Below are 12,715 nucleotides of genomic sequence, written 5' to 3' on the forward strand. Positions count from 1 at the left end.
TGCAAAACAATGCCATTTAACTTCAAGCTCTGACACCTTGCCTATTTCTATTTCATTATAAATAAACCTACCCCCCTCCCTCAGCCCCCTTTCCCTTGCCTCCTCCAGGTCAGGCATTCCTCAATTATAGTCTTAAACCTGACCAAGCAAGAACAGATTGTGACCTTAAGTTATATCTTAAAGTCCTGCCTCATATTGGGACGCAGAAAGAGTTTTTTTGGCATTCTCTTTGACAGGCGGCTTGTAGATAGAACAGTTTTCCATAAGGAATTGAAATCATACATCAAATGTATTGTTTTATATGTAAGCCACTGGAGACCAATGAAAGCAGTTGGTAGAGCCCAAATACCATTACAAATAGATTTATTGTAGTGTGTTTTCTCCCACCTTTTTCTAGAAGTTATTGCTTTAATCTTAAGAATTTATGTATGTATGCTTGTGGCTTTTATATGGTTTATGCATTCACTTTGGAGACTTTTAGCTATTTAGTGGCGAGGTGTTTAAAACAAGTGTTATCAAGGAAATAATTTTGGCTTTACATCATTTTTTTTTATATTTGCCTCTGAATGCTACATATAGAATAGCCAGTCGGCAATATAAAAGAGTTATTGTGGATGTCATGAAAACTTGTCTTTTCAGTGCCCTTTAGTTTGGTATGTTCATCTGCACCTCCAAAAAGCAAGCAGAGATAAACATGCTGTATCCTTTTGCTGCCAAATTAGAAAAAAGCTCTGTGTCTTCCTTCTTGAACCATTTCAATGAAAGAGAACATTAGACTTCAGAGCAATTAAACTCATTCTAGTGTACATGTGCTAAAAGGACTGGAAAAAATGTTTTTTTCTTTCTTTCTTTTCTTTTTTCTTTTTTTTTTTTGGCCAGCCCCACAGTAACAGAGCTGTTTGAAAATGTAAGAAGAAAAATCCTGAAAGATGTCCTTAGATGATGAATCAAATGATCTTACAAGGCCCATCTCATTTATCATACTAATATCTCAGCTATCATATTTAGTAAAAAAAATTGTTTTAGCATATTGCTCTACTAGTATTTAACTTATTTATTTTTTTACAAACCCTGTTGGTGATATATGTAATCGTGCTGATGTATGTAAAGCTGTGGTTTGTCTAGTTCCTATAAAAACAGCATGTATCCCCTCTGACCCACCCTCTCCCACCTTTTAAAAAAATTTACCTCTCACACCGTTCAATTTCTGTATCGGCATTTCTAAAACTTGATACTTACAGGGAACTTGACTCTTTTGTTTCTTTTGACCATGTTTTAGAGTTGTGACAGTTTTTCTTAGTACAGAGAAGTAGACACACCTAAGAAACCCAATGAGACCTGACTGCCGTGTCAGACTATGAGTGCAGACATTATCCTGATGTTAGCGACTGAGATGAAAAAGCAGGTTGGCAATTTTCTTAGACCACGTCTGGTCCTGGAAAACAGAGGTCTTAAAATCCATCTATGTGTGTGTTGAGGAAGGGCAGTACCTCTTTGGAGATGGAGATCTCTTCTAGTTCAAATATTGTCTGGAAAGTGGGATGACTCAAATCAATTTTCGGATTCTGTTTTGGTCATCTTCCAGGAAACAAAAGACTTTCTTCATAGATTCCGAGTGTAGGTTTAAGATCTATTCTCATCAAAGCCAACCCATCCATTTGGCAGTAAAGAATTATTTAAAAGATGATTTTCAAAGCATGGTTTTACTACTTGAAAATATACCTGGTAATGCCGACCAGTGACTAATGCAGGGCTCCTAGGTTGAGGACCTCTTTTAATGACGAGTTAAGGATCATCTACAATTAACATACTAATTGTTATAGAACAAATAAATGTAGATACGTTTGTCAAGTTCATACTTGTAAATAGGTTAAGTATTCCCCACCTGATGTGTCTCATGCTATTAATTTGTTAAGTAAACATTGTTTTCATAGTTGAAAGTTCAGTTTCATTCCAGCCTGATTATTCCAGCTTTCCAAATTAGTTTTGTTCAAATTAATGAGACCTTATTAAATTAGAAAGGTGACTTGGATTGGCGATTATAGTCTTGTCACAAATCTCTTCATGGTTGGACCTATATACAGCTTATGAGGTCTTTTGCCCATCAGCCCCAGTGCGTGATTTCTTGGAAAGCCTGCAAGACACAGAGTTATACCCGCCCTTCTGGCTTTTACTTTTGGCCACCAACTTGACTTTGGTGCATCTGTCCCCTGCCCCCTGTTTTTTTTTCCAGTCTCATTTTAACGGATTGCTTTGCCCCAGGCTTTAGTGCATTTGTCCTAACTTCCATTGGATCTCTTGTTTGAATCACTAATGCATTTACACGTTGTCCCCTTACCTAGATTCTACTCTTGAGTCCTAACACTTCCCCCATTGGGCAAATTTCAGGAGAAACTGTTACCTCAGCTTTTCACCTTGTCTCTAGCCATGGCTTCTCCATCATAGGCTGGCAGAAATTTTTTACTTAAAGGTCAAGATTGGTAGGCATCTTTTTCGCTTTAAGAGTTGGCTTTCTCCCAATGTAGATTTTTAAAAACGAATCTCAGATGCACAGAATTGAGTTAATCATAATTCTTGGTTTATGGCATACTATCATCAGTTGGTCTGTGCATGCATTTTAGTTATATTTGTGCATTTATATATTTTTAATAATGCAATGAATGAACCAAGCCAAGAGCTAAAGTATAGATAATAATCTGTTTTTTTTTTTTTTTTCTGTGTGGTCCTCTTTAAGGTAATCACTGTCTTGAATTTGGTGCTTACTATGTCCTTACATTTTAAAAAGATTTTTAGCACACACACATTTATGTACCTAAATAATATGTTAATTAGTTTTGGCCACTATAAATTTTTATTTGAAAAGGATGTCATGCTGGATATTTTAGTCTGAGATTTGCTTTTTTAACTATACATTATGTAACAAAGCTTCATTTATATTGATGCTTGGAGCTACGGTTCATTCATTTTCAATGCTGTATAATATTCCATCATGTTAAACTCTAACAATTATTCTTCAGAAGAAGGGTATTGTGTTGTTACCAGAATTATTGCTTTATTTGAACAGTGTTACATGCATCTTCTGGTACACATGAACTAGAGTTTGTCTTGGAATACAATTTCTGGGTCTTTGGATATGTATACCTTCCACTTTGCTATACCTTCCACTTTGCTAGAAAATCCCAATATGTTTTCTGAACAGTTGTTCCAGTTTAACACTCCTACCAGCAAAGATGAGAGAGATTCTGTGGACTCTCATCTTTTACAATGCTTTCTATGATGGGACTTCTTACCTTCTAGCAATCAGGTGGTATAAAGTAGTATCCCCTAGAGTCTTGATTTGAATTTCCTTCAATACTTAGGGTCTTTTCCAGAATTGGCATTCTGCATTTCCTTTGCATGGTAGATCACTTTAAGGCTGTGTTAATAAATGTGTGTGTGTGTGTGTAGAGGACTACCATTTTTAATTTAGCAATCAGGATGTGACTAGGATGTGCTCTGAGGACAGAAGAAGACCTTCTTAATATGGAATAGAAAAGCTTTGAAGCAAGTGACTCAGTCCATGGTTCTGACTTTGTCAGTGATTCTTTGAATGAATCAGATGAAGACCTTTGTTTGTGTTTCCATTTCTCTCATCTGTTAATTGAGGGTGTTGATCACTAAGGGTGTGTTCTGGTCTAAGTTTTCATCATTCAATAAATTATAGCTATCACATTGATACAGATGTTTACCTTTAGAGCATCTGATATCCATTTTCTCCTGTGATCTTTCCAATGCCCAAGGGACATAAGCAGAGAAAAGGTGGAATAAAAGTCTGCACATTTGGACAGAGGTCATGTCAGAATGTCTGGTATGTAGCTATGGTGTGATGATGGGGAGACCAGGAAGTTCATCAAGCCCATAAATCTCTCCCTTCTGGCCTGCCCCAGAGCCTAAAATTCCACAATTACTGTTTCATTGCTATGGTTCTTGGAGGACTTTGGGTCTGTCAGAGTCCACCATTAAAATGCAAATGTCCCTGGAGGGGGTGGGGAGAACCTTTCAGCTTATTATCACCTAAATCATTCACAGGGATTAATTTATCAAATCCTTGCCCATCAGACACCTGGTTAGAAACAGAGCCTGTGAGAAGGAGCACCTGGCCTATGTGGGAAAGCCCAAGGAAGGAGATGAATAGTTGTGGAGAGAGAGGAGGGGATGTGCCCAGAAAGCCAACCAAGGCTCCCTAGGGGTTGGCCAGTTGTTACTCCCCCCAGCCCATCTCTACCCAGAGCCTCAAAATCAAACTGGCTGAATCCATGAGACTGCTGCTGCATCTCAGAGGACAGTGTCCTCTTAGAACTGACTGGAAGGGAGTATAGAAAGGCTGCCAACTCTCAGCAATCCTTCCTGAGCCCGCAAATCACCACTGAAAGCCTCTCAGCTCTCTGTAACAGACGCCTTTGAGCAGAGCTCTTTCTCATCCAGTCCTGAGTCTCAGCCCAGTCTGTAATGTGGCCATTTTGAGGCGTGGACAGGCCTTGTCAAAAGACTTCAGCTGGGGCATTTATGTTGGTGCCTCATCTGCTTTGTTTGACATCCAAACAACTCTTTAAAAATGTCGGCTCTGGCTCGCCTCACAAAGGGGGCCTGAAGGGTGATGTTTAACGTGTTCGGGCCTTCCCTGTCTTCCCTCTGTCACCCCCACAAAAATCCATTCCCCCCTCCCTTCTCTGGCGACTCCCCGGACCACGTGTTTCTGCCTCAGCTGACCCCGGCCCCTTGGCATGTCAGAATGTTAATAAAACAGTACGGTTGTCATAACGCAAGGTTAAATGAAGTCTTCAAAACCTGTCCATTAAGCGGATTTTTGCGTGTGGCGTTTTCTGCAGCCTCTCTCTGGATACAGCTTGTCTTGGTTCACGGACAGCCGAGAGCCGTGGGCCTTTGTCTTTGTTCACTGTTGTGTTTAATTCCCCCCCTCCTTCATTAATCATCCCTTTGCCTATTTATACCAGTGGCAAGTATAGCGAACACACTTCATGCCTGCTTTTGTTTTGGTGGCACCCTTTGTGGGGGCCAAGGCAGAGCTAATTATTAACTGCAAAATGAGGTTAAAACTCTTAGATAAGCGCCAAATGCTGCGTCCACTGAGACACAGTTTTGTTTTAACCTTTAAGAGTTTGTGGCCAAGCAACTGGGGTGGCTTGCGTAGCTGTGAGTCCAGAGGAGCAGTGCTGGCCTCCGGATAATTAATAGTGGCCTCCCATTAAAACTCAGCTGGGCAGCTGGATTCAGGTGCTCCCCATGGACCTCTGGACAGTCCAGATGGGGCCTCCAGACCGTAGCGGTGCAGGCAGGGAGGGCAGCTTGAGGGATGGGAACACGTGTGCAACTCCAACATTTCCTGTGGCTGGAAGAGTTTTGCTGTTAGCTCAGGATGACTTCCATAATCTTCTAGTCTGATTCTGATTGTTCTTGGCACCAACTTTTTAGTTACAGTTATTTCAGCCTGTTAAAAAAGGGGGGTGTAGGGACAGTTACTCTCACCTTCTCAGAGAGGCTTTTCCTCACCACCTCTTCCATACTAATTGTTCTATAATAACTCCCTAAGCCCACAAAATAATGGTCCTCACTCTCTATTCCGGTCCCCAGTTTGATTTTCCCCATGGTGTTGGTGGATATATGAAATAATTTTGTTTGTGCATTTCTTGTCTGTTTGAGTCTTAGAAGAATGTAAGCCCTTGTATGCTTAGCACTTAGAATGGTACTTAGCATGTATCAGGGGCCCAATAAATATTTGTTATGTGACTCAGTGAATGTAAAATTAGTGGCCAGGTGCAAAGAGTTTCTTCAGGAGGGTACTCATCCAACCTTTCTTCGATCATAGGCACCTCCAACATGGACCCAATGTCTAATCAGCCATGTCTTTGTTGCATTGGCCTCTCCTACCACCCCAGGCCAGTGCTGTCAGTGTTCCAGAGGATCCACAGGTCTTGACTTTTTGATAAAATAACTCAAGTTCTGTGAATTCTGGAAATGGCCACTTCCACCACCTGCCCCTTACATATATATTCTTTTTCCATGTGAATAAGTACTTGTCTCTGAAAGAAATATTAGATGGTTCTTTTCCTCATCACTGAGCTGTAGTGCCTGCTTTGCAGTATTTGTGGTTTCTCTGAAGGTAGGTCTGTTTCTGACTCCTTTATTCTATTTTATTGGTCTGTTTTCTATTGCTAAACCAAAGCCAGGCAGGCACTTTTGATTACAGCAGCGTCACAAGTCTTTGTATGTGTTTAGGGTCTTTTCCTCTATTTTCTTCTTCTTTAGGAGTGAGTTGGATTTTCCTGGCCCTTTGGTCTTTCATGTAAAATTCAGAATCAACTGTACTTCACTAAAAATCCTATTGGAATTTTCACTGAAGCTACATTTAATGTGTAGATCAGACTGAGAAGAATTGAATCTTCTCATCTACAAATACGGTATCTCTATTAGGCTTTGTTAAGTGTACAATTTGATGATTTTTGGTATATCCACAGACTTTTGCAATCATCATTACCATCTAATATTAGAACATGTTCATCACCCCAGTAAGAAACTCTGTACCATTAACAGATACTCCCCATTTCTTCTTCTTGCCAGCACATGGCCAACCCTCATCTACTCTGTCTCTACAGATTCCTGGACATTTCATATACTTATATGGCCTTTTGTGACTAACCTTTTTCATTTAGCATCATATTTTCAGGGTTCATCTAAGTTGTATCAGGTATCATAACGTCACTGCCTTTTTTAATTACCATTGTACAGGTGTACTGTATTTTGTTCATTAGTTGATGGACTTTTAGGTTGTTTCTATTTTGGGGGTACTATGAAGAATGCTGCTATAGGCATTCTTGTATTTAGTTTTTCATTAATGTCTTATTGTCCACATAAGAATCTTTTTATTTATTTTATTTTTTCTCACCAATTATTTTTTTGTTGTTGATGTTGTAAGTTGCATCATTTGAATTGCATGTTTTTGTTTTTTGCTGGTATATTAAAACATTGACTTGTGTTTTGATTTTATACAAGGTTCCAACTGAAATTTTATTTATTCAGTAGTGTGGGTCTCCTGAGTCCATTAGAATAAAAATTAGAGATTTCTTTCTTTCAATTCCTTATAGTTTTCTTTTTTGTGTGTATGTGTCATATAATACTGTATAAAGCCTCTAGGGCAATATAGAAGTGATGAGAGTTCTGTTTATTTATTTGTCTGAGATATAATTTACACAAAATCTCATAAAATTCACTATTTTAAAGTATCCAATTCACTGGTTTTTGGTATATTCACAAGTTGTGCAATGATCACTACTATCCAATTTCAGAACATTTTCATCATCTTCAAAACCAACCCCATAACCATATGTACTCATTCCCAATTTTCCCCTTCCTCACAGCTCTAACCTACTTTAGAAAAGACAAATCCATAGAGATATAGACATTTTATAAAAATGGAAGCATACAGTATGTAACCATTTGTGTCTGTCTCCTTTCATTTCACATAATGTTTTTATAGCTCGCCCATATTGTATCATGTATCAGAACTTCATTCCTTTTTATGGCTAAATAATATTCCATTGTTTAGATTTACCATATTTGTTTATCCCTTCATCGGATATGGACATTATGGTTGTTTCCATTTTGGGGGGCTATTATAAATAATGCTCCTTTGAATATTTTTGTATAAGTTTTTGTGTGAATATATTTTAAATTTCTGGAATATATACTTAAGAGTAGGATTTCTGGGACATATGTTAATTCTCTGTTTAACTTTTTGAGGAGCCACCAAACTGGTTTCCACAGAGGTGGTACTTCTTTATGTTCCCACTAGTAATTTCTCCTCATCCTTGCCAATACTTGTTGTTGGTCCTATTTTTTAATAGATATCCTGTGGGAGTGAAGTAGTATTTCATTTTGGCTTAGATGTTCATTTCTCTAGTTACAAATGACACTGAATATCTTTTCATGTGCTAATTGGCACATATAAAGTTTTTATGTAGACTTTAGAGAACTATCTTTTCAGTTCCTTTGTCCATTTTCAAGTTGAGTTGTCTTTTTATTGTTGAGTTATAGAAGTTCTTTATATAACCTGGATATTAAACCCTTATGAGATATATGATATACAAATATTATTTCCCATTCTATAGATTATATTTTTACTTTCTGGATGGTACCCTGTGAGCACAAGTTTTTAATTTTGATTAAGCCCAATTTATCAATTTTCCTTTGTTTTTACTCTTGGTGTGATGTCTAAGACACCAGTGCCTAATTCAAGGTCATGAAGACATAGCCCTATGTGTCCTAAAAATTTTAGAGTTTAAGCTCTTATATTTAGTAGTCTTTGACCCTTTTTTTTTTTGTCTTTGACCCATTTTGAATTAATTTTTGTATCTGGTCTGAGGTATGGGGTACAAATTCATTCTTTTGCCTGTGGATATCCAGTTGTTCCAGGACCATAGATTGAGAAGACTAGAGAGTAGACATTCTTGTCTAGCTCCTGATTTTAAAAGTATTGCATACTGTTAGTGGTTTTTTTTTTTCTCCCTAATATTAGGTAAAATTAGTTCCTATTTCATTCTGATAATCTATGAGTTTTTTAATCTTATAGTAAACTCTTCATTGGAATGTGAGGTTATCCTAGAACCAATGCAATTCTTTCCATCAGGGGTATAGTCCAGAGACCTAATGTTGGCAACAGGGATGCAGTGCTACCTATACCTAGAAGAGTCACCAAAGGGGATGAAGTGTATGAACCTGTCATCAGTCCATCACTCTTGTTCACTAGAGTCACTATTCCTGAGACTTGACTGGCTGGATCACAGGTCTGGTGTGCCAACCTCAAATGTTTGTAGCCACATGGGCTGTTGTGTTCAGAAGCTTTATCTTATACAACTCTGATTGATTAAGGATATCTGACACTTGCATGTAAAGGGAAATACATGCAGCACAAATATGACATATTTGCTTTTCTTATCCTGGAGCCTCTCTCTATGATGGATTTGTTGTACCTACTTTAAAAAATTTTTTTTAATTGTCTGTGGATATAACCTCTTGCTTTTCTTAATCATTGGATTTGCCCATTTCTCTCTTGCTTGATGCTTGATCCTGACTCCTGCTGGATACATCCTCTTTAATACTTACATAGCAGAGAACAAACTGACAGGCTTTGCTAAGGTATATGTCTTTGACAGATCTGGTCCCAGATATTCTGTTTGGTTGTCAGACTACATGTCAGACCATGTGTCAGAAGAGCATGGGTCCCCATTTGGAATTGGAAAATAAGATATATATATATATAAGACTCAGAATGGCAATTAGAGCCTCTGGACCAAAAAACATCATAGTCAACTTCTGTGTCTTCCAAAATAAGCAATATAAGGAAACGGCTTGCAGTGAGGGAGACAGTCCACTTTAATGAGTCATGTAGGGGATAGGGTGAAGGACCAAATTATGCTTTCCCATGCCCCAAGGTCTCGGATGCTATATGGAGTAAATGTCATCTTTGGTTGTTTGGAGAAATTCCTGGAAATACAGTCTGAGATATCAGTCTAGACCTTTTGGAAGCCTTAAGCATCTGCCTTTATGATCAAGACTTTTTTGTTTTAAAGTTCCTAGTACAATGGATTAATTAAGATCTAGATATTCAGCATCATCAAGATAGAACTTTATTTTTCCCTCATGGCATGATCCAGACATAAACAAGGCAGGACTGATGAAGTGGCTCCACCAGTCAGCAGCCGCATTCCTTCTAGCTCATTCATGTGCTATCTTTACAGTCTTTGCAGGAAAGAAGATGCCCCTCCCTACAGGTATATTCTAGTAAGGGAAAATGGAAAAAGAAGGAGAGAGCACACTCATTTCTAGGGTACTAACTAGCAGTTTTATAAAACCCTTAATGCTCTACATCCATTTGCCAGAACCTACTCAGATGACTATACCTAATTTCATGTTCCATCTATGACCTGGCAGTTCTGTTACTAGAGAAGAATGGAAGGATAAATATTGGGGAACAACCAGCAGTCCCAAGTAAATAATATTTTGTTAAATGAGAAAAACTAAGTCAAAAGAAAACTATAAGGAACAAGGTTACCCTTGATGAAGATCACCAAGTCCAAGTCTTTGATGCTCTTAATAGAAAAGGCAGATTTGGCTTTCCAGAGACTCATAAATTCATGTTTAAGGGATGTATTGCAGTGGGACACTCTTAGTTTGCCAGCAGTTTCAATCCTGAATCTAGGATTGAATGGATATGTCTGAAATCTCTCACCTCCTCTCCCTAAGGGCTATCAGAAGAGGCATTTCTATTACTTAAGAGAAGGGACCATCATTGCTTATTCTGCCTAAGGGCACAGTTCCAGTTACCTGGAAGCTATATTAAAGAGGAAATCTATTAGTATAGTTGACACCACTTGCCTTCACTAATAACTGGTTTTCCCTTCTTTTCAGGACTGAGGTATAAAAAGCCCCTGTGCAACTTTTCAACCCTTCTTCCCAGCTGAGGTCATCTTAGAGGATACTTTGTGTTTTGCAGTGGTGTAGTCACAATACCAAAGTTACTGGATTACTAGACACCTGGAGAGTCACTCAGACCCACAGGTGATATCGTTTTGCTATGTGGGGTGCTCTGATTTTGGGATTTCGTATTACCGTTAACATAAGCTACTCTATTTTGACTAGTGAGTTCCTTTTAGCAAGTATTTATCAGCCTCTAGGTATGAACAGAGACATCAATTATGGAGTCCTGGAATGAACTAGAAATAGGAAATGTCTCTGTTCTCAAATACCTTATAATGTAGCTAAATTGTCCAATTATAGCAACTGAAGGACAATCGTAAGCCAAGTCCAATATAGAACTGTGTTCTTAAAACAAAAGAGTGATTAGTGTTGGATGTGGTTCATCTGGGAAGACTTCCTCTAAGAGAAAAAAAAAAAGCACTTTCTCCATCTGTGCTGGAAGAAAGTAACTCAAACACAGTCAGGAAAAGAGGATTTATGCAGTGTAAATGGCTAAACCTGACAGCTTCTGGCTAATTGAAAGTGTCAATGTTATTGTGCTTAGGTTAATGGGGCCCTTTAGCTTCTTGTCTGAGCTGTTCCTCCTAGAAAGCACAACAACCAGCCTTCTCCAAAGGCTCAGAAACCCTGGAGGGCACCTCTTTGGGCCCTGATAGCTAGCTGCAAGCTCATGGGTGATGGGAACTCATAATTATGCATTTCATTCCTGTTGTATGGACAAAGCCAACTGTTTCTTTATGAATCAGAGTGAGCTGAAGACCTTGAGGGAGATTTCATTGCCACTTTCATTGTCCTTTCCAAACAGTGTAATAAAACATAAGCAGGAATGAGAGTGGGCGGGGGCGTATCTCTGACTTCTGACCTTTCCTCCTTAAGCAGCCTAATCTATTCTACAAACTGGACTTCTGATGGCCACAGACAAAAATTGTGGAAAGCATATGGTCTTAACCAGCATTCAGAGATCAACACTGGGCCTAGAGGTCTCCGAGCTATGTCGTTGATTTATGGTATTAGAGAAGAGCTGCAGGCAGTTGATTTAAACTCTTCATGAAAGCATTGACCTGGCATAGAATATAAGCTAATGCTTGTAATATCATAGGATGACAGAGCATTCAGATTAGACTAGGCAACAAATGACTATTGGAATGATGGGACATTTATAGAAGAACAGGTAAGATCAGGTTCCTTTCGGCTTATGCTTTCTGTTCCCTGTAGAGGCTTTTGTCATTTCACATAGCCTACTGTATTATCTTCCTCCTGGACTCCACATTTCTGTCTGGATTCTTCATGCCTAGAGGAGAGATTGACTCATGGTTGGTGTTTGGTTAATAATGGGTGTATTAAACTGAAATTACTGGAAGTCTTTGGCATGGGAAGGAGAAGACTGAGGTGTTACAATCAAGATCTTCTAAATCCTTTGTGGAGGTGACTGTATTGAAAGGGACTTAATTACTAACCCCTTAATATTGAGTTGGGAGACTCTTCTTTGAAACTGGATTAAGATAAATTTGGAACTAATGAAAAGATGGTCCATTTTCTATATTAAGAAATAAGTTCCTGGATCTCATTTTATAGCAGGTGATAGTGGAAAGAAACAAATAGATTTTTTTTCAGAAGTATATTTCAAATTGAGACGTGGCTTTAATGGGCCCTAAATGAAACTTTGGTGTGGATCTCCAGGATTATTCCAAGACTCTAATGACTCCTCCTGTGGGACCCTGATAACAAACAAACAAAAAAAATTGATCGGACTGGCCAAAGATTGTTGCATTAGTGGAACATAAAGAACCCTCCATAAACTGTCTCCATTGCCTCAACTCTTCGCATTCTTCCGTGTGAATCCCATGTCCTCGAGGCTTCAATCTACATCTTATACTCTGGACAAACCACTTAATGTTTCTTTTGTATCTTTGCTTTTCCCACTTCCTTCTTCCTGCTAACCTTCATTCTTGATTTCCTGTATAAAGCCAACTAAACCAGGTCCCAGTGACTTCTCCATTGCTACAGACTGAGACAGATCTAGACTTTACTGATGGCTTGCTGTGAACCACTTGAATTATTACTTATATTTAAGGCACCTATCCTACTTCTCCAAATTTAAGGCCAGGAAGTACATGATCCCCTGTGATTTAGCTTGAGTCTTTAGTCTAGAGTCTTACAGAATGACAACTGATACATATTT

At 38.6% G+C, this 12,715-nt stretch overlaps 1 protein-coding gene across 8 annotated transcripts in view; it reads left to right on the plus strand.

Moving 5' to 3' along the window:
- Positions 1-12,715, plus strand: part of LRMDA (leucine rich melanocyte differentiation associated) — a 1,020,248-nt gene that overhangs the window by 662,366 nt on the left and 345,167 nt on the right. The gene's annotated exons all lie outside the window — the stretch shown is intronic.

Source organism: Canis lupus, chromosome 4, assembly GCF_048164855.1.
Source record: "Canis lupus baileyi chromosome 4, mCanLup2.hap1, whole genome shotgun sequence".
In the NCBI taxonomy this organism is placed as follows: Eukaryota; Metazoa; Chordata; class Mammalia; order Carnivora; family Canidae; genus Canis; species Canis lupus.